This window comes from Manacus candei, unplaced genomic scaffold, assembly GCF_025592945.1.
Source record: "Manacus candei isolate 608988 ecotype Guabito, Panama unplaced genomic scaffold, ASM2559294v1 h1tg000050l, whole genome shotgun sequence".
In the NCBI taxonomy this organism is placed as follows: Eukaryota; Metazoa; Chordata; class Aves; order Passeriformes; family Pipridae; genus Manacus; species Manacus candei.
This window is the reverse complement of record NW_026138098.1, coordinates 6,708,279-6,729,615: the sequence shown is the minus strand read 5'-3', so window position 1 is coordinate 6,729,615 and position 21,337 is coordinate 6,708,279. Positions and strand designations below refer to the sequence as shown.

The 21,337-nt window shown below is 46.1% G+C and overlaps 1 long non-coding RNA gene across 1 annotated transcript in view; it reads right to left on the bottom strand.

Moving 5' to 3' along the window:
* The window catches only part of LOC127477217 (uncharacterized), a 94,097-nt gene extending 79,696 nt beyond the window's left edge, over window positions 1-14,401 (bottom strand). Inside the window, exon 1 of the long non-coding RNA XR_007906892.1 lies at window positions 14,334-14,401. This is a non-coding gene — a long non-coding RNA (uncharacterized LOC127477217). The remainder of the gene's footprint in view (window positions 1-14,333) is intronic.
* Between the last annotated feature and the right edge of the window lie 6,936 nt (window positions 14,402-21,337).

The following is a 21,337-nucleotide window of genomic DNA, read 5'->3' as shown; positions in this document are numbered from 1 at the left end:
TGGCTAAAAGCAGCCTATTTGACGTGTGGGATCAGGGTGGCATCAGCCCTTCTCATACCTGGGGAAGGAAGTCCTTTTCTTTCCATGATGTGGGTGCTTTGCCTGTGTCTGTCATGATTTTAGACAAGTTCTAGGAGAGGGGGTGCCTGGAATGGGATGTGTCCTCTGACAGGGGGTTTAACCCCACAGTGCTCTGTGCTGGCTGAGGAGGTTCTGTGTGCCCCCTGTCCCTGCAGCTCTGGCACTGTTTGGGTTTGTGGTGAAGGAAACCATCCCTCGGAGTGTGTGGAAATTTTGGCCACTGAGTATCTGCTGTTTGCTTTTCCTTAGCTGGGGAGAAGGTTTTAGATACGATGCCATAATGAACTCATTAACATCAGCTCCAGTCACATACTTTATGCAAAGACTGGATAAATTTACAAACTGCTCCTTCTTTTCAATTTGGGATGGGATAGTTATAAATACCTAGACCAAAAATAGCCTTATTACAAAAGCTCTGGTCTCATTAGGAAATTCAAATGTGCGTTGATTTTGCATCTACATATATTAAGTTGTCTGGTTTCAAAGATTCCCATGGAATAATGTTATGGAAGTAGTTAAACTATGTGGGTCACAAGTGGTGGTGGGGGAAACCTCAAAGCTTAGGTATTAATTTTTTTCTCTATTGTTAATATTCCAAGAATTAGATCCTAATTTGAGCATGCAATGGGCTTTCCATTTTATTTTGACCTGACCCTGTGTAGCTCTGTGCCTTCTCCTACCTCTCCAAACCCCCATGGTTTTGGGAGAGGGGATGAGGTGAAGAGGGTCCTTTCTCAGGGTGTGTGTTCAAGCTTAAAGGAAAAAAACAAATTCAAAATGAGAGTCATCTTCCTGCTGCTCAAGGTGAAGTACTGACCCCAATGTCCATGATTTTATATTAGAAAATGAAGTCAGATGTGGTGAAATACCTTTCCTGCAGTACTTTAAAGTTTGCCATTTCAGGAGCTTTGTGACTTTCCCTCCTGAGCAAACACCTTGTGTGGGTGGGGATGTGCTGCTGGGGAAGTACAGCCATGGCTGGGGGATAGCAAAACACTTTTCTCTAACAAAGCCACAATCAGAGATGATTTTTCCTGCGTGGAGCCCCGTGTGATGCTCTGAGCTGCCTTCATTTGCTGCTGTCATCACTAATTACATGGCAGCAGGTAATTGTCCCAGTGTGATTTATGCAGCAGCTGTGAAGTGATGCATTAAATGCACTACTGAGAGGAGACCTAAAGGTGAGCTCTGAGAATCCCAGTCAGAGGAACAGTGGATTTCACAGGGAAATCTCCCTGTGCAGGTTGTGTGGAAGGTGCAGTTGCTGTGCTTGATTTGCCAGGGAATTTTCTGTCTTCATTGTGGGGCAGAACCAAAGGACAGAAAAAGCTCATTTAGGAGTGTTGTGGTGCTGTCAACTGAAAAAAGGGTGTGAGTCAGTGAAAGGCTTGAGCAAAACAGCCATGACTAACAAAAGATTGCAGCAGTCATGGCATGAGGCAAACATCTGTAATCTTGGAGATTTCTGAATCAGACAATTCTAGAAGCACAAATGGTTTTTTCATCGATCCAAGGCATGTTTTACTGATTCCCTGCTGTCTCACAATGAGAGCTTTGCTGCAGTTTCTTTCTGTATGTGGCAGTTTTCTATCTGTTCTCCCTACAATCCCATCCTGATGGCTGGCAGGTGAGGGGGAAGCAGTGAGACCAGGCATTCTTTATTTTCCATTTGATTGCCATGATCAGCTGGAGCTGTGTGTGGGTGGATATCCTGCCTAGCAATTATTTATATATAGCAGTAGACAAATAAATAATAGGTATTGATGGATTAGTGCTGAGATGTACTTTTAGGCTTTCTTTCCACAGGAAAAGTAACCCATGGACTTGTGCAGATGTTGGGAAGGAGCTGTTGGGAGTCTTGGGATGTGTTCTGTGGGTCCTGGGCACAGGGCAATGTGTTGGCTGCCAGAGGTCACCTCTCACACCCTCCAATTCACAACTATCAACCCACAGGAAACAAATCACTTGTTTTTGTGGTTTTTTTTCTTGTTTGAGTTTTGCATAAGGGCTCCCTGGTGCTGTCCTGCTGATTTTTAAATGCTTATGTGTTTCCTGGTGTGAGTTAAACAACCAAACTCGGTGTTTGTGGGGATCCTTGGAGCAGATCCTTTGGCAGACCTGGAAATCCCAGGGTGGAAGTCTGCTGGTGATGTTTGTTCTATTGACTTGCCAATGATTTAAGTGAATGCAGAAACAGAGCAGAGTAAGGAGCTGAACTTGTACAAATCCCCTTGAAACCAATGCCCTGCTAGTAAATAAGGGCTGTGTTGTGGTCATCCTGGAGGAGGGGTGTTTTGGAGAGCCTGGACAGTGTAGGTCTGAGTGTGGAACCTGCTATTTCTGAAGTACTTCGGGAATTGGCTCTATAAAGTTTATGGAAAGCAAAAATATTACCTGTAACAAAGTGTGTCTCATTAGTGGTATGAACACCCCCCAGGCCCTACTCAGGGCTGTAAAACACGGGCTCAGGGAGCTGCTCTCACCTGACAGCCAGGTACTGATTAACTGAAATGATGCCTCTCTGCACCCAGTGTTTCAGTGTCTAATGAACTCCTGGATAATACTGATTGCAATCAGTTCTCTGCCCAAAGCTCCCAGAATGATGGCTCTGTTCGTTTGCTAAACAACCCCAAGATCTGAACATACATCTTCTGCCAACTGCCCAATGAATATTAATCTGCTTGTAATAAACTGTCTCATAAATAATTCCAGTTTCACAAAATGAGTGAGTTTAAGATATTGCAAAGTTAAATGAACCATTAGTGATGTCTTTTATAAGTATCACCAATTATTGGATGTTGTTTCAGAGAGTTTTCCATCACGTACCTTTCATTGATGAAAATGCTACAAAGAACCTTTAACTTCTGATCCTTATCTGTCTTTTTATTGTCTCTATTGAAATGTTAGATGGATTTATGTTGGATTACAGTGCTTATGACACAATTCTAAGCATAAAAAATACTGCAATGCTCCCATTCAGTGAAGAACAAAAAGTAGGAGATGACAAAGTACTTTGATAAAATGAGGGCTAAGGATGTCTGAGTAAAGATTTTTACTCCTTAAATTACCTGCCTTACCCAGGACAAGACTTTCAAGCTACCTCAGTTTCCCATATTATAAACTAAGGATGACATTCCCTATTATGTTTAAAAAAATCTTTTCTTGAAGAGAATTCTATGGCATGAATGACCTTTCTGGATGAAAGTGCTGCTCAGCTCTGGGTAACAAGTTATGTTACCTGATTTTTTTAATACCAAAAAGGTTTGCAAAGTTTGCCAAATTCAGCTTAGATAAGTAAAAAAATAAAATGCTGGAATTGTTTGGGTTGAAATGATACCATGGGTCCCCCCATGGGCAGGGGCATCTTCCACTTCCCCAAACTTAACATGTTTCCATTGTTCTCTTATTTTGAAATATAACCCACTGTTGTAGCTGAGCATCAGGTGGGCAAGCTGAAGATTTGCCTTTAGAAATCACAAAAATAGTCAAACCACATGAGCTTAATTATCAATCACTAAAACTGCAGTGAAAAATTTGTTCAACTGCTTCCTTCAAAATAAAAGGTCTAATAAACTGTGCAAAAGGCAATTTTAAGGGAAGTGTTTATCACAGTGAGATGATTTATTCCCTAGAAACTACTCTCAGCTTGACTTTTTGGAGGCTCTCAGTACAAAAAAATAAATTACTACTTTAAGTCATAAGAAATTTTGAAGCAGACAAAGTCACAGTGACAGTGGCCTACTTCAATCTGTTATTTAAGGCATATTAAAAAACAGGCTCCTTGCATTTATAGTTTCTAAAGCTGTTGTCATGTCTGGTTACAGGAATACCTCCATGATAGCTGAAAATCCCCCTTTATTTTGTGGGAGAACCCAATTTCTGTGTGGGGAACACAGTGCCCAAGTTTTTGTTTGCGTGATCTGATCCTGTGGTGGAGGAAGGTTTTCCTTGAGTGAGCACAGACAGGAAGATGCTGTGTCAGCACCTTCCCCCCTCCTTTTTAAGATTCTGCCTGGGGTTTCCACACAGTGTCAGTGCCTGGCTCTGTTATTCACACACCTGGTGATTCAATATTGCAGAGGGTTCATCAAACCCACTGAGCCGAGAAGCTCTGACTAATTAGGAGGCAGCTATACAGTGACCATAAATCCATTTCCTCAGAGAAACAAGGTAAGATGTGAATCTCTTGGCTCTCAAACCATGAATGGTTAAAGAATTTAGCTATTTATAAGAATATTCAAGCTGTACCAAGCCAGATAAGATATGCTTATGAATAACATTACCCTAAAATCTTCATCTGACGCTTCATCCCTTCTCTGCCATTGCTGCAGAGATTGCAAGAGATAACAACCATTTGTAAATTAAACTAAATGTTGTGTATGAATTATTCTAACATTTCTTTATGTCTCTTTTCCCACTTTGGGCTAATTTGGGCCTGTAACTCTTAGGGACTTGCCCATCTCTCACCATCACCTGCCTGGGAGCCTTGGGGTGCCATGTGGGATATTGTGAGAGACCTCTGAAGAATTTGGGCATTAACAGCAGGTTCAGGGTAAAGCCCTCTTTCTAGAGAGTTAGAACTTGTATGCAAATATTCTTCCCAGTGAGAGTGGTGAGGCCCTGGCACAGGCTGCCCAGAGAAGCTCTGGCTGGCCCATCCCTGGAAGTGTCCAAGGCCAGGTTGGATGGGGCTTGGAGTAACCTGGTCTGGTGGAAGGTGTCCCTGCCCATGGCAGGGGATGGCTTTGAAGATCCCTTCAAACCCAAACCATTCCATGATTCACCTTGCAGGATGATGGTTTTGAGCACAGACTGCACCTCCCGTGGGGTGAGGGATGTGCTGATATTCTCCACACCCCCAGTGGGTCTGACTTTGGGCACTTGCAGCTCTCCAATTTGGTGAGCAATAGCTCTGGTCTCTGCAGGAGTGGCAGTGTATTTCCTTCAAGAGGCCTCTGGAGCTTCAGATGCTCGTTTAATTCACTCAAGGACCTACAAGGTCCTTGTAGGTGACTTGTCTGTCCCCCAGGCTGTGGAGGGACCAATCTGTGCTGGAAGAAAACCAGCCATGTCCAACTGGAGAAGTCCTGTGCTTGGAGAGGGAGTTAATAACAAAATCACAAAATCATTGAGCTTGGAAAAGCCCTCCCAGCTGATCAAGTCCAACCTGTGCCCAATCCCCACCTTGTCACCCAGCCCAGAGCACTGAGGGCCACATCCAGTTGTTCCATGGACACCCCCAGGGATGGGGACTCCACCACCTCCCTGGGCAGCCCCTTCCAATGCCTGACCACCCTTTCCAGGAAGAACAAACATGCTGCAACTCCAAGTCTGTACAAACCCAACTCTTGCAGCACTGCTCTGATATTTGCCCTGTCCCAGGGTGATGTCCATCCTCTGCGGGAATGTTGGGAAGGAGCAAAGATGGAGCTGGTTTGTAGAGGTGATTTTTCAACTTTGTTCTGTTGTAGAGAATTAATTAGCTGTTATCGGGGGCTCAGCAGCAGCAGGTTGCCATGTGGTTCTTGGGTGTGTGGGTGTAGTCCTGGAGGTTTTCTGAATCTTTTAATTACCAGGCAGGAGTGGAGCAGAGCCTTGAGGAGATTTATGCCTATGGAGGAAAATATTAATACTGTCTGGATGGGGGGCTGTGGGGAATGCCTCCAGTGCGTGCAGCCAAACCTGCTTGAAACAGGCTCTGAGAGAAATAAAAGCAGAGAGAACAATTCCACGGGTTGACTCAACATTACACCAGTGGTGGGGATATGTACATTAGGCTTTTAATTTTAACAGTCTTACTAAACTTGGCTCCCACAGAAGGGGTTCAGAGGGCCTTTGGCATTGCCAATAGTATTTTCTCCACTAAAAGCACCTTTTTGTGTGTTCGCCTCTGGTAAAAAAAAAAAATCCTTTCTGTTTTCACTTGGTTAATTTTATTTCTTATACAGATTTTAAAGGCTTATTGCTTAAGAGCAGCAAACACTTCATGCACAGACAAGCTGTGTGACATTCCCCAGCTATCACTGGCAAAGAAAAACCTTTGTTATCTCCCTCGGGAGCTGCCTGGACACATCACCCAGGACCGACTTCCACCCTCTCCATCAGTTTGCAGTAAGATGTGCTGAGGTCTGGTAGGGGCATCCCTGGGTGAGAAATGAAGGGTATGGCCCATTATTCTTATTTATATATTTTTATATAAAATAAAAAACCCCAAAACCCTAAACCCCAAACCCAACCAAACTTTGATGTGTGGTTTCCCAGGGTACAGCTCTGCTGGTGCCTCAGTAGGGTCTGGGTTGGTCCTTGCAAGGTGTGGGACCTGTATAAGGTTCACATGTCCTGTCTGTGCCACCAGCTGGGGCTTCAAAGGGAACATCACTGCCAACATCCAGTGTTGAGTTTCTGCAGGCTCAGCTGCAATGGGAAGATAGAAGCAAGAACCCAGATTTAAGCCAAACCCAGAGCTCTACAAACACCTCCCTTAGTCTGGGTTTATTCAACTTGTCAGAGGACCCTCTGTCTTTACCCCACACTTGATGCACAGCTCTGTTTGGTGGGCAAATAAGGCATCTCCTGTACTTTGGGACACCATATTTCTCCCAAAAATATAGCGTGTAAAGCCCTGGGGATTCTGTTAATTTGATAACTCAAAAGACTGAACAATTTAAGTGTTTCTTTTGCCCAGGAGCTCTGAGCTCCCCTGGCCATGTCATTAGTTCAGGTTGGCACATCCCAAATATTGATTGTGCAAAGCTGCAGAGGAATGAGATGGGAAATGGGCACAGGTACCAAAGGCATTCAATCACTTCCCGTGGGGTGAAAAATGGAGATAACAGGAGTGGTGGTAAATGCATTCATTTGGGATTTTGGACCACCAACTTTTTTGTTTCATGACAAATTTTAGATTATCCTTGTACAAGTGCAGGTAGAAATTGCTGCATATAATTTTTATTCAGAGGACAGGCATTAGTTAAGAAAAGAAATAAAAAAACCCTCATCTAATAGCCTGTAATAACTCATAATGTCAACTCCTAAATTGTGTTTCTGTGGCATTGAGATTGGCATTGAGATTACACAGAGGTTTTCTTCCAACTGAGGGTCTGAAAGATCTGCATATTCTATGTTGTTGATGAAGACAAATTTTCCCAATGTTCAGTTGCATTAGGGTGATGTCTGAGGGTGGTTCCTTAGGAATATGATAAATTAAATTGGTTGGTGTTGGGCAGGAGCATGTGCAGTTTCAGGATAGGGAGATGTTTATACCTAGAAAGATTTTCTATATATAAATTCATATCATGTGTTGCGATCATAACTGCTGGGTTTTCTCCTCCTCCAAGTTCAGTTGTGGGGTTCTGAGCTTTTCCAGAGCTGCCTGTGCTCAGGAATTGATCTCAGTGATCCTTGTGAGTCCCTTTCAACTCAGATATTCTGTGATTCACCTATTCTGTGCAGAAATGCAGCTGACTTCGAAAGTTCACTTGGAACAATCCAGTTCTGCCCAACCTCAGTTTCACTGTGTAAGAAATGTTCATTTGCAAGATGGTTTAAAATTTGTTTTTCTGTTACTGTGTTTCTTTGTTCTCTTTCTTTCATTTTTTTTCTGTTGTCTGTTCTCACTTATTTTGTGACCCTGTGTTTTACTCATCCTTCTTTCTCTTTCTTATCCTTCATGGTGATGGGACAGGACCAGGGGAATGGCTTTAAGCTGAAGGAGGGTAGGACTAGATTGGAATTTTGGAGGAAATCCTTCCCTGTGAGGGCGATGAGGCCCTGGCACAGGTTGCCCAGAGAAGCTGTGGCAAGGCCAGCTTGGATGAGGCTTGGAGCAACCTGGTCTTGGAGCAACCCATGGCAGGGGCTGGGACTGGATGAGATTTAAGGTCTCTTCCAACCCAAACTATTCTGTTATTCCATGATCTTCCATCAGTTCTCCCTCTGCCCTTTCTTAACATTACTTTCTTCATACGACTTTCTGGATACACATTTGCAAAGCCCTGCTGGGAGGGTACCAGGGTGGTAGGGGGTGGTTGGAGTGAGGTTACATCTAATCCCTGTCTTCCATCTGGGCAGGAAGCCAATTTCTGCTCCCAGCCTTGAATTCAGCTGTACCTTCCACAAATCCAAGCCTTGGTCCTGCATGAAGAACATGGCTGAATTCCCAGATGAACCTGGTTGGGAATGTTCAGGGTCTCCTTGGTTTGGCTACAAGAGGGAAGGGGGAACCTGGTGATGCTCATCTGCACAGGTCAAGGGTTGGTTGGATGGTTAATGGAAATATTCCTTGTAATGTCGTCTCCCTAATTCTGTACTGCTATGAAAAGGAGAGAGGGGGAGAAAAAAGTGATTCAGAATGTATTTGACTGGAGATAATGTGGATCCCTCTGCAAACACAGCTTGACCATCTATGGAAGAAATATGATCTCTTTAGTTTTGTGTTTCAGACTTCTGTAGTCAGTGAGTGCAGCAGAAATGAGTCACTGACCCCAGCAAAATATCACTGATTTGATTAATTAGCACTTAAAAGGACTCCTCAGAAAGGGAATTTTCAAAGGTTGGAAATAATGCTGGTATTTTATTTGTCCTTTCATTAGCTGGGATACTCAGAGATTCTGACATGATTTTTATGGTGTGGCTTTCCAGCTGGTGCAGTGCAACCTCTGACGAGGCCACTTTCAGCAGGAATATTGTCATACACAGATCAGAAAAGAAATTCAAAGGGAAGCAGGTTTTATTTGACTGAGCTGGAATTTCTCTTTAAAATTAATTTTTTAAAATTAGAAAGCAGGGGGTCCATTCAGGATAGATAATGTACACTTTCCTTTTTATTGATAAAGATGTTATTAAATCATATTTCACTGTTTTCAGTGAGATACATCACTTGGATGCTTTAGTGATTTAATCCTTCAAATCCTTCACAACTGCATGAAAAGGAAGGAAAGTCATGTTCTCCTGTCTTGCAGGAGCTGTTCATTGGGGGGATATTTGGTGGGGCTCAAAGTTTCTGATGAGATCAGTGAAAACGTGATGTTTCACAGAATCACAGACAGAATTGGGTTGAAAGGGACCTTAAAGGCCATCTCTTTCCCTCCTCTGCCATGGGCAGAGAAACCTTCCACTAGACCAGGTTGCTCCAAGCTCTGTGCAACCTGGCCTTGGACACTTCCAGGGATAGGGAAGCCATGGCTTCTCTGGGCAACCTGTGCCAGGGCCTCACCACCCTCATTGTAAAACATTTCTCTAGAGACTTTCCAGAGAGTCTCAGTCAGTGGAACAAACTAATTAATGAGTTAGAAAAGCCTTCCCTTAAGTGTAACATTTGCTGTTGCTCCAGGGAGTGCAAAGCCTTGGACGTGACCAGTAAGTGGAGATGTTCCTGAGCAGGGAAGCTCAGCAGGTACCTGGAGGTGTTTTGGCTGCGATTAGAGCTCTCCCAACAGGGAACAGGGGTGACGGTGTCTGTAGCAGCCTAGAGAGACCCAGTCAGGAGTTTGGGGAGAACAGGCAGCTCATCCTTGCTCGCTGCCCTGAGGGTGCTCTGGGTCAGAACTGGCCTTGCTGCACCCTGGGCACAGACACCAGAGTAGAGAATAAAGAAAACTGGGTAACCTCCAGTAGAATTGAAGAACACAACATTATTCCAGCCTCCACCTGCTGCAACTCTCCATTTCTCTGTCACTTTACTCCCTTCCCATCCCTGCATTTTATGACTTTTTTTTTTCCCCCTGCCCATTCACCAGACCTGGCTTGTACTGAGGCCAGTTCCTCATCCCCACACTCACAGGAGTGATGCTGTCAAGGAAACATCCCTGAGAGCACAAGGGACCCTTCCCCTTGGGGCAGTATTGCTGCTTAGAAAGGGATCTTTAGATTTTCATGCCTTCAGTAGAGCAAAGCAGAATTTTAAAGAGGGTGGTGTGACATGCAAGTGAACGTCTGGCAGTAGAAGGCCTGGCTGGAGGCACCTCACTGAGATCAAGGAAGTGATTCCCAGTTTTCTCTGAGCACTGGGAGGCTGGGACTGGGTGATGGGCTCCAGATAAACTGCTTATGTGTGGGGAAAAAAAGTCAGAAATAGCAGGGGGAGTGTCAGAAATGGCAACCTTTGATTTGGTTACCCTTTCTGATAGCTGATGGATGAACCACTGGGCTTGAATCTGATCTGATCACGTCAGTGGGATGAGCCAGGTAGGGCCAAGCCAACCAGCCTGGGAGTGTTGTCATGTCCAATTTCAAGCACTGGCATCTGCCCTTAATGATTCAAGAAGCACATGAACAGTCTTAGATTAATCAACATCTCTGGATTTCATGAATCCCATAAATTCACTTAATGAATTCAGATTTCCAGACCTCTGCCTATGCCTGTTCCTGAAAGGAGCTCAGAAGGAAAGGGAGAAAAGCAGCTTTTACTTGCATTTCATGTAGGACTAGATGTGTTCTGCAGTAATTTAGAGTTTAATCTGAACCCAAGTTATAGCATTATGTGTGTGTGATGCAATGTTATTACGTGCTAATTAAATTAATTGAAATATGCTAACTGGTGATTAGTCAGACACTTTAATTGGATGGATGGGGCTCTGGCACAGGGAACAGAGTGACACACGCATCTTGCACAGCTCCCACCTTTGGGTTGCCTCTTATGCAGTAACAAGCTTTGCATTTTATGGGGCTGAACTTTATAGGAGCAGTTCCCATCCTGTGCCTCTGGGATATCCTTTGATCCATGCTGTTTATGTTTTATTGGATTAAAACTGCTTTAATAACTGCAGAAAGCTGTGTTTGGATTAAGGAGGGAAATTAATGCTACGAGGAAGGAAATAATGAGATGATCCTACTGCTTGTGCCCCTGACTGGCTCAACAATGAACCAAATGTGGCTGTCAGGGACTGTCGGGGGGGGGGACTGGTGTTGTGGGGACCATGGTGCTGGTTGATGGTTAGACTTGATCTTACAGGTCTTTTCCAGCCTTAAAGATTCCCTGATTTTATGACTGGCTGGAGCAGATGTTCCTGGTTTCTGATGAATATCAGAATGCAGAGGACAGGCTGTGGCTTCATGCAGCTTGCTCTGTTCATGGACACTGGATAATTTTTAGCCACGAACTATATAAATGTAAATTTTTCTGAGTGCTTTGATTCAGCAGATTGCAAGTCTAGGGACTGGAGCAGATCCAAGCTTCAGGGAGAACTCAGAGCCCCTTCCAGTGCCCAAAGGGGCTTCAGGAGAGCTGGAGAGGGACTTTGGACAACAACCTGGAGGGACAGGACAAGAGGGAATGGCTTCCCACTGCCACAGGGCAGGATTAGATGGAATATTGGGAAGGAATTCTTGGCTGTGAGGGTAGTGAGGCTCTGGCATAGGTTGCCCAGAGAAGCTGTGGCTTCTCCATCCCTGGAAGTGTCCAAGGCCAGGTTGGATGGGGCTTGGAGCAACCTGGTCTAGTGGAAGGTGTCCCTGCCCATGGCAGGGGCTGGGACTGGATGTGCTTTAAGGTCCCTTGCAACCCAAACCATTCCATGATCCTGTAAGTTTGGAGGAGAAGAGTCCACTGGTGTAAAGCCCAAGGCTGATGCTGTGGGATACTCCATCACTCAATAACCATCAAGAGATACCTCAGCTCTTGCTCCATGAACAGACTCTGGTCCCGTGTCTGGTCCCATCAGGGGGCTAGCAGTGGAGCTCTAGGGGCTCAGACAGATGGTGGGAATTCCTCCTGCTTAGCCTCATCCCATGGGAAAAGAAAAATTCCTCCTCTCCTTTTAGTGGCCCATCACAGTACATCTTGCTGCTACAATCAAGCAATGAAAAGAGTGCTGGGTTGGGCTTTTTTTAAAGCTTTTATTGGTATTCAACAAACAATAATAATGTAATCAGAGCGATCAAATCTTCAAGCACTGTCAAATTATTTCTGGGAGATGAAAGCATGAAATGTTCTGCGCTCCTGGCAGTTTGTGCTACAGACACTGAACAAACTGAAGGTTTGATAATGCATTAATAGTGCATTTTTTGAGAGGAGCTGCATGAGATGCCACATTTCCCTGTCACAGGATCGATGGGATGTTCTTATTGTCTGATGTGTTGGAGGTTTTCTCTCCTGTTTCTGCACAAGCACTCTCAGTTCTTGCACAAAGCCCTGCACACTCCCAGCAGTGCAGCATCACCCCCCGGGCCCTCATCCTGCTCAGGAGCAGTTGGAGCTTCACTTATAGTTAAAAAAACCACCTGTCCCTCCCTGGTAAAGTCTCAGATTTGGGGAATCAAACCCAGTTGCGCTTAAATGTTTGGGTGTCTGTAGAAGTCCTAGAGAATGGAAAAAGAGTAGTTAAAATACCTTTCATCATTTGTTTGTCCATACTCATAAGACTTTCTGTGTTTTTTAAGGGGTATAATGTGGAATAAGGAGAGGTGAAAATAAAGCAAGGCTTCAGAGATGCAGTGGGAGCTGGGCTGTGGTCTGGACTGGGCTGTTGGAATTCAGGATAAAAGATGGTCTGGAAGGGGCATTGCTCATGGATCAGGGGCGGGGCAGCTTTCCTGCTTGTACTAAAGGAAACATAATTGACAGATTTATAGTGAAGTAAGAAAGTGACAGAAGAGTTACAGCAACAATTAGAGGGGCTTCAGAGGAGTGTCAAAGAGTTCTGGTGTTTTGAGAAATCTTTAAAAGATATAGGTAACTGAACTTTTGAAGTATTGTGATATTTAATATCTCCCAGTTCAGAGTGCTCAAACATGCAGGACCTGCTCAGATGTGAGAGTTGCATCACTTGCAGGACAGACACCTGTGCTGTGTCCCCATGGATGGAGAGGTGCCACCACCTCTCTCCTCACTGGGGGCCTCAGTGAGGCTTCTGAATCTTGAGGTCATGAGTGTCAACCTGGGCAGTGGGACCAGGACAAACCCCTGGCCAAGCTCTTGGCTGGAAGCCTCCAGCTCCAGGATGGTGCTGGCTCTGCTGGACATGACTGGGAGATGATGTTCATCCACCAGTGGTGCTTCTCTTTGCTTTTAATTTGTTAGTGAAAGAGCTGCTTCATTTAGTCCAGACCAAACAGCCCCCACGGCAGTGGAGCTGTCACTGGAAACATCCCCCTTGCCTCACCTGAGGAGAAACCTTTGGAGTTCTGCTGGCTCACTCCCATAAATCTGGGGGATTTTTAATGGGAGAGGAAGCCACAAAGTTAATTGTGTCATTATCTGAGTGATAAATATTTCTCCAGGAATGGCATAAAGCTCTCATGGTCTGCTGGCTGTGTTGATGAAAGGGTTGGATGTATCACTTAGAAGTATTTTTGTTTGGGCTGTTTTTCCATAGGAATTTACAGGAGAATGCATTTCAGCTCCTCTTCATGCCCACACCCTTCATGGTCTCACAGGCCATCAGTATATTGAATTCTCTCTAAAAAACCCTGTGAGAAGCTCAAGAAGGACTTAAATAAACCAAGAAAAAAACCCAAACCAAACCCCAAAAGAGCACACAAAAGAGTGATGACCCCAGTGACCTCCCTACACACTTTTATGAGCATCACAGGAGACCCACACAACTCCATTCCCAAGAATTCCTGTGGCAGATGTAATTGTCATCTGCCAGCAGGACCCTCTGCGACTGATTCCCTTTTCTCTTTAGGATTTTGCTTGTCAACTGAGCATTAAACCATTTCTTTTTCTTTCAATTTTCATCTGATCAAAAAATATCCTAAAAAGAAACTCAGGGTGTTTTTTACTTTCTCTAGTAGAATAGTGCTACCAGCAGTTGCTCAGGCTATTTTTAAATTACACAGAGCAGAGGAATTGTCTAATAAGAAGGGAGGATCTCAATCATTATTAGTCTCCCTTAAAGCCCAAGCCCAAAGCAGGAACTTTCCTCAACTCTTGGGAGAAGGAAAGCACAAGACCAGCAAGCCAATGCAGGGTGTTGTGGTTGGTGGTTTTCTTTTTGGGGTTTTTTTGAGGTTTGTTTTTTTATTGTAAAACTGTCTTAAATTTGCAGTGTTTGAGGGGTCTGTAGAATTCCTCTCTTTTACAAAGTCAGTCAGGTTTTTACTCAGCAGTAACAGTGTTTTGTTTTTTTTTTAAGGGTGGATGTGTTTTTTGTCCAAAAAACTGCATTAGCTGATTTTTTAAAGTTGTTTAGAAATTGGAGAATCACAGAATGATTTGGGTTGGAAAGGATACTAAAGGCCATCTCATTGCACCTCCTGCTATGGGCAGGGACACCTTCCACTAGCCCAGGTTGCTCCAAGCCCCATCCAACCTGGCCTTGGACACTTCCAGAGATGGGGAAGCCACAGCTTCTCTGGGCAACCTGTGCCAGGGCCTCACCACCCTCACAGCCAAGAATTCCTTACCAATAGCCCATCTAACCCTGCCCTGTGGCAGTGAGAAGCCATTCCCTCTTGTCCTGTCCCTCCAGGCTGTTGTCCAAAGTCCCTTTCCAGCTCTCTTGGAGCCCCTTTGGGCACTGGAAGGGGCTCCAAGGTCTCCCTGGAGCCTTCTCTGCTCCAGGCTGAAATCTTTTTCTCATGGCTGAATTCCAGCCATGGTTGAGCCATTTCTCTCCCTAACCTGGGCTGTCCAGTTGTGCCCACATCTGCAAATGACTCTCCACAGCCTGCCAGGAGCACCAGTGGCATCTTCAAACAGGGAATCCATGCTTGGCTCTTTAGAAGATGATTTAACAAGTTTTGCAGTGTTTAGTCTAAATTCCTTCTGAGCAACGAGTTTCTTATGTCACCAGAAAACTGCCTTTTATCGTGTTTTCTGCCCTAACTAAAGGCTGGCAGTCACAGCTCAGTCCGTGCCATTCGCAGCCTGTGAGGAAAGGCCTGATCAGTAAGAGGATAATTCTCTCTCTCCCTCGGAAATGTAAGAAGGTGCTGGTGAGCCCTAAGGAACAGCTCTTCCCCATCCACAGCCGGCCTGGCCGCGCTCAGCTCTGTCCCTTGGCTGTGCTGCCCCCTGTCCTGGCACAGTGACCACCTCCTGTGCTGGCACAGGGAGCTCGTGCTCCCCACGGAAAAGGGGGAGGCACCCCTTCTGCCCAGCTCGGTCTGGGTGGGTGAGAGCCCTGCAGGGATGGATCCTGATGTGAGGAACCAGCAGCACCTGCCCTAAGGGACGGGGCTGAAAGCAGCAGTTGTCCTGTGCTCTCAGTGTGCAGTTCCCAGGGGCATCCATCACTGCCTGCCTCACCCATTCCCGCACCAGGGCTGGGAACTGGATCCAGGAGACGAGTCGGGGCCTCCTGAGCATCTCCTTCTCTCCCTCCTGCTCCCTGGGGTTCCTGGTCGGAGGCGGGGAAGCTCCGGCGGCTGCTGAGAGTGTTGAGTTGTTGCTTTGAGCTGCAGCCCCGAGAGCTGGGGGAGGCTCCGATGCCTCCGGGGCATGCTCTGATCCCTTCAGGGAACAGAGCACAACTGCTTCGGGGCTACCGAAGGCAGCAGGACCGAGTTCTACCCCCAAAACCAAACAGTGAGATATAACTGGTGTGTGCCCCACACTGTGGTGGTGTTTGCTCCCCATGTACGATCTGGGAGCTGAGCACTCACTGGAGAGGCTTGGACTGGGATTTGTTCTTTGCCAGAGACATCCGAGTCCCAGAAGTTTCTGGTAGACCCCAGGCTCCTCTTCTCCTCACAGCAGCGCATCCCAGCTTGGGGGAGGGATTTTGATGCAAGCATTTGTTTTTAGGAGGGTTTTGTGTCCTAATTCCTAAATGACTGTCTTAGCACTTTCTGTGGATGAAAAGCCGGTGCTTTTTCTCCAGCCCCAAGCTGGTCGCACGGGGGGTGGCTGTGTCACTGGAGGTGACCCTGCCTCCCTCTCCAGCCCCTCTGTGAGCGCAGGGAAAGCTCAGGCACGGGAGGAAGCAAAACGCAGCACCCAGCCCTACTCCAACCCTGGGCTACAGGAGGACTGGAGGTGGAATAAATGGCCTCAGCGAACAGCTCCAACTGCGAGGGAAAATCATCCCTGAAATGGGTAATTAGGCGGCAAGGAAAAGTGGCTGCAGCGAGGAGGGAGCGGGAGAGCACTGTCCTGGAAAGGCTCCTGCGGGAGTGGAGCAGACCCCGTTCCAGCTGAGTGGCTGCGGAGAGACACCGGGGATTTAGTGCCGGGGAAATTAAATCGGAAGGTTTCCAGATGAAATAATTAGTTCTCGGTACGTTTTTTGTAGCTTGACACTGATATTCCCACATTTGGTTCCCCAAATGGGTTTGAAGGGAAGTGCGTGATTTGGGCCACTGTCTCCACCGCTGAATCCAGAATAATGGGGATTTTACTTAAGAGCAATAATCTGGGAAGGGAAATAATTAAGTAACAAAAGTGTATTAAAGTTACTGCAAAGAGGATAAATCCCATAAAAGTGTAATTGCTTCACTGATAAAGTGAAGTTTAAAACTTGCAATTGGCTCTGACAAAGCTGTGTTAATGTGAGGAGGTAAAAACACCTAATTAAGAAGCCAAAAACATATTTTTATGGTGAAAAAATGTATAAAAAGCAGAGGTAGTTGTGATTTTCCCCCAGTGTGAGACTCAAGCGCCCACGACTCCCCTCCCTGCCCTGATGTATTTTCAGCCCACTCAGCTCTGGTGCAGGAACCCTCGTGAGCCCCTGTGCACATGGAGTGGGCTGATGGAAACTGGTGCCTCAGGAGAGGTGTGTCCCTGGCAGGGAGCTCTGCTGGCTCCTCACTGGCTGGTTTGGTTTGTGTTGTGTATGGCAGGGGTGTGTGGGTGGATGCAGCACCTTTCCAACATTCCCACTCAGCATCCAGAACATCCCTGTGAGGTTTCACAGCAGTGTGAGAGCCTCATCCTTGTCTAGTGAGGGTTCTGTGCTGGCACTGGTAAGGCTGTGTCTGGAATTCTGGTGTCAGAAGGACATTGAGGGGCTGGAGTGTGTCCAGGGAAGGGAACGGAGCTGGGGAAGGGTCTGGAGCACCAGGAGCAGCTGAGGAGCTGGGGGGGCTCAGCCTGGGGAAAAGGAGGCTCGAGGGGGACCTTCTCACTCCCTACAACTCCCTGACAGGAGGGGGGAGCCGGGGGGGATTGGGCTCTGCTCCAGGGGAATAAGGGACAGGACAAGGGGAAGTGGCCTCAAGTTGTGCCAGGGAGGTTCAGGCTGGACATCAGGAGGAATTTCTTCCTGGAAAGGGTGTTCAGGCATTGGAAGGAGCTGCACAGGGAGGTGGTGGAGTCCCCATCCCTGGAGGTGTCTAAGGAATGACTGGACATGGCAATCCTGACTCCCTACAGTAGGGAGAATTTTTTGTCCCTCCAGGATGAAATGTAACTTGCTTTTGAGAGTGAAAACCCAAGTTGCTGAGTATGTGACAGGCATTTTTGCTGGACTGTGGCACCTTCTGCCTGCCCTGCTGGTGCTGTGGAGTGTGTTGATGTGATCACTGCTCTTTATTGATAAACTAGCACAAAAAAAGTTGGATCTTTCTACTCTAAACCCTACTGTGAGTCTGCCTATGAGGGGCTTCACTGACTATCCATCAAGTGTCCCTTCAGAGCAGTAGGTAGATATGAGATGACACCATCTGTTGTTGTTGTTGTTTTGGATTCCAGGGCTGTTTGAGCAGAAGGAGGTTTGACTAGCAGGATGTTTGGAGCTTCTCACATAAGTATTTGCTGAAATTCATGAAACAGTTAATTTCCAGACTAGTTATTTTGAGTGAACTCATTGATCTGACTTCACTGAGAACCTGCAATGCTCAAAGTTTCTTCCTGAGGTACCTGGAATGCTTATGAGATGAGAGGTGATGCAGAGGACCAGGTCTCCAGGCTTTCAGTGATGGCTGAAGAATGTAAATCGGGAAAGCATCCCCTAAAAACTTAAACATTAAACCCCTCTTCTGATTCCCTGCTGGGCTGTACCAGCTGCAAACCAGCATCTTCTCCTCAAACCCTTGATGCTTCACATCTTTGTATTTTAGAGGACTAAGAAGTTTCAGATCTAACTCAGAATGTTGTGTTTCTGCAATAGGTCTCCTTGGTGATGCACAGATTGCTCCAGACAACCCATTGGCTCTGAAGGTCAGAAGGGAATAAGGAAATTTGTCACTTTCTGCTAACGGTCAGCAAGGCCTCCCAGGAGTGTCTCCCATGCAAAGGAGATGTGGTGGCCCCCAGGGAAAGCCTCAAGGGCTCTTCTGGAGCATTGGGCCAGCACCACGTCAGACACTTCATGGAATCCCAGAATGGTTTGTGTTGGAATGGACCTTAAAGCCCCTCCAGTCCAAACCCCTGCCATGGGCAAGGACACCTTCCACTATCCCAGGTTGCTCCAAGTCCTGTCCAACCTGGCCTTGAACACTTCCAGGGATGGGGCAGCCACAGCTTCTCTGGGCAACCTGTGCCAATGTCCCATCAGCAATGCTGGGCTGGAGGGAGGTGCCCACCTCCCTTGTGTCTGTTCCCCGACCCGACAGAGCAGCTCCCTTCCCAAATTTCACTACCTGGCACATGATGTGTGAGGGCATCACTGACTGTATTTTGTGAATTCCAGGTGTACTGAGGATGGTTCTATCCACCCTCACCCTTCTTCCTCTATGCAGAGGGGAGATGAGTTGCTGCCTCTACAGACTGCTCACCCCCAGATTTAGCATGGAAACTTTTTTGGAGTCTTTTAAATGGATGCCCATATCAAAGTGAGAGCAAAGCATGCTCTCAGAAGTGCTCTGGCAGAAAGGGGAGTCAGAGGTAGATATCTTTATCCTGTGTTTCTTTTATCCTTCTGCTACCATGGAGTGGAACTGGGAATGACTCCCAAAAAAGCAAAACCTTAAAAAGCAAACCTTACCTGAAATGACTGTGCTCTTTGTTCTGCAATTCACAAAGAAAATGTTTGCAGCCTCTCAGTCTCGAGCCTGCACACACAAAAGATGCCTTTTTTTTTTTTTTTTATTTCTCGTGGTTTGAACATTTTCTGTTTCTTAGCCATCTGAAGTGATCTTCCTGTATGCAAACCCTGCAGAGCTTTTCCCTGGATCTGTGCAGCAGTTGTGCTGTTTTTAAAGAAGAGAGGTTGGTTTGACTTCTGAATCCAACAGGATGAGAAGAAATTTGGGATTTGAGTGAATGAATTTAGCTGTCCCAGCAGCCTTGGCACAGGTTGCTCAGAGAAGCTGTGGCTGCCCTATCCCTGGAAGTGTCCAAGGCCAGGTTGGATGGGGCTTGGAGCAATCTGGGATAGTGGAAGGTGTCCCTGCCCATGGCAGGGGGTTGAACTGGATGAACTTTAAGTTCCTTCCAACCCAAACCAGTCTGGGATTCTGTGTTTGCCTGTGCCCTCTTGTTCCTGCTTTCAGTTGACTGTGAATGGAAGGGCAGCAATTCCTCATTTGTTTTCCCTTCCTAAACAAGAGGTTGAAGTATTGGTATCAATAACTCTATCTTTGTATAAAACCAGCTTGTGAATAGTGAAGAAGAAATCAGAAAACAAATTCAATGGAATATAATGGAAAGGAAACTGATATTTTACAGAGGGAATTTTACAGGGGGAACGATGCTCTGTCCTTTTCTTCACCCAGTTTGCCATGGGTCATGTCCTGCCAGAAAGACTGGGAAGTCTCTCAGGGAGCCAGGTGTTCCAAGGCAGTTCCCACTCTCCACAGAACCTGAAAAAGGGCTCTAGGGAAGGCTGAAGTCAGGTGTCACACAGGTTTTCCTGCAGTGATTTTTATTGCACTGAAGCTACTCTTCATTTGCCTCTTATTTCTTTGATATCTTTAATGGGGTTGAAACAGGCTCATGGAAATCAATGGAATTCAGCAAAAATCAAATCAGAGATTGGGTATTTCACACGACAGGAACAGAAACGAGGTCATTTCATGTCAGGATTTTCAATTTGATGTGTTTCCCTTGGGTACTCCGCTCACTGGAGGGTTGACTTGTGCTCCAAGGAGCAGTGGAAGCTGCTCCCCCATCCACCACACGCACGTCCAGCAGCTGTGAAATCCCATGGGATCCACACTGGTTTAGGCACCGGGGGTTAATCCCTCTATCCAGCCACAATTTCCAAAACCGGGGAATTTGTCAGAGCTTCCAGCGAGCTTTGTGAGAGAATAAAAAGCATCTGTCTGGAATTAAAGACACAGGACAATCAATTCTCCTGCTCCAGGAGCCGATCGCGAGCAGACTCAGAGGCTCATTTCCCTTTGTCATGTGGTGTTGCACATTTAGGGGCACAGTGGGTTTATTTGATGCATTTCTGAAGTAGCTGCTCTTCACCACTGCTGGAAACAAATGAGTGAAGCAGCAGATAAGGATTAACCCGAGGGACAGACTATTGGTCTGTGCTGGTGTGAGGAAGTAGAACAATCACCTCACAGGCTCGTTTGTTTGCCCGGGGTTTGACAGCTCTGCTGGAGGAGGAATGAGAGCTCCTGGGACAGGGTCCTGATTGCTGTCCTGCCGAGAGGGAGGGAGGGAAAGGGGGGATTGGTGCCTCAAATGAACGAGCTCTCTGTGCTTACGTTTGCTTTCTCACCTAGCACTAGATCCCTGTGATCGGGGAGGAGATTCCCTGTCCTTGCTCCTTCCCTGGGACTCTGAGCTCAGATCACACATGGAAACAGGGAGGAATTTATTCATTAGGGATTTGCTAAGCGTGTAGCTGTGCTGGGATTCTGGTCAGTGCTATCACCTACAGGCAGCTTCAAATGTTCATGGCTCCAGAAACACTTGGGGTGTTCTACACAATGCCTTTGGAATGTGGCCTGGGATCTGCTCTGTTTGTGTTCATCAACCAAATCAAATGGATCCCTATGGATGGCTGCTGATTTATGGCACCTGTACTTTGAAATAGTCAGTGCATTAACAACAGAAAGTTTGGTCATTACCTGATATTGTGTCACAAAGACAACCCTGTCATTAATAACAGTGGCTAAGAATGTCCTCAGGAAAAAATATCTGTAATTTAGATATAAATGAAAGGCATGTCTTGTTTGAGTGCTTAGATGCATTTTTCAGAAATGAAGATGATGGGTCTGAACCTTTTATTTCAGGGCTAAATTGGCTTTTTGTCTTTCTAAAGTGCTCTTTGCAGTATCCAAGTGCTTAAGGTGTGCACCAGGGGTGAGACTGAACTGTCTCAGGTGCCTTTTTCCCCTATTGCATTTAAACCCAACTACTTGAGGACCTCTGCATTTCAGAGGAAACAAACATTTTTGTTTTTTGGTTTTTGTTGTTGATATTGTCATTGCATTTCTGTTTCTCTTGCTCGGTTACTATTCCCAGAATGTGGTT